Source organism: Carlito syrichta, unplaced genomic scaffold (assembly GCF_000164805.1).
Source record: "Carlito syrichta isolate Samal-C Ts95f unplaced genomic scaffold, Tarsius_syrichta-2.0.1 Scaffold309435, whole genome shotgun sequence".
Taxonomy (NCBI): Eukaryota; Metazoa; Chordata; class Mammalia; order Primates; family Tarsiidae; genus Carlito; species Carlito syrichta.
The window spans coordinates 315,417-315,839 of NW_007253531.1; positions in this window are offsets into that span (position 1 = coordinate 315,417).

Consider the following 423-nt stretch of genomic DNA (forward strand, 5'->3'; position numbering starts at 1 on the left):
GAACCTGTGGGCTCAGGCAATCCACTCACCTCAGCCTCCCAAAGACGTGGGATTACAGGCTGAGCCACCGAGCCCGGCTTTGGTTTTTAATATTATTTTAAGAGGGTGAAGGAGCTAGGTGTAGTGGCTCAAGTCTATAATCCCAGCACTTTGGGAGGCGGCGGAGGCGAAAGAATTGCCTGAGTCCAGGGTTCAAGACCAGCCTGAACAACTAGGCAAGATCTCATCTCTACAATCAATCAAAAAATTAGCTGGGCGTGGTGGCGTGGGCCTGTGGTTCCACCTACTTGGAAGGCTGAGGTGGAAGGAGCGCCTGAGCCCAGCAGTTCGAGGCTGCAGTGGCCTTGAGCGTGCCCTGCCCTCCAGCCTGAGTGGCAGAGTGAGACTCCGACTCAAAAAAGAAAAGAAAAGAAAAAGAGGGTG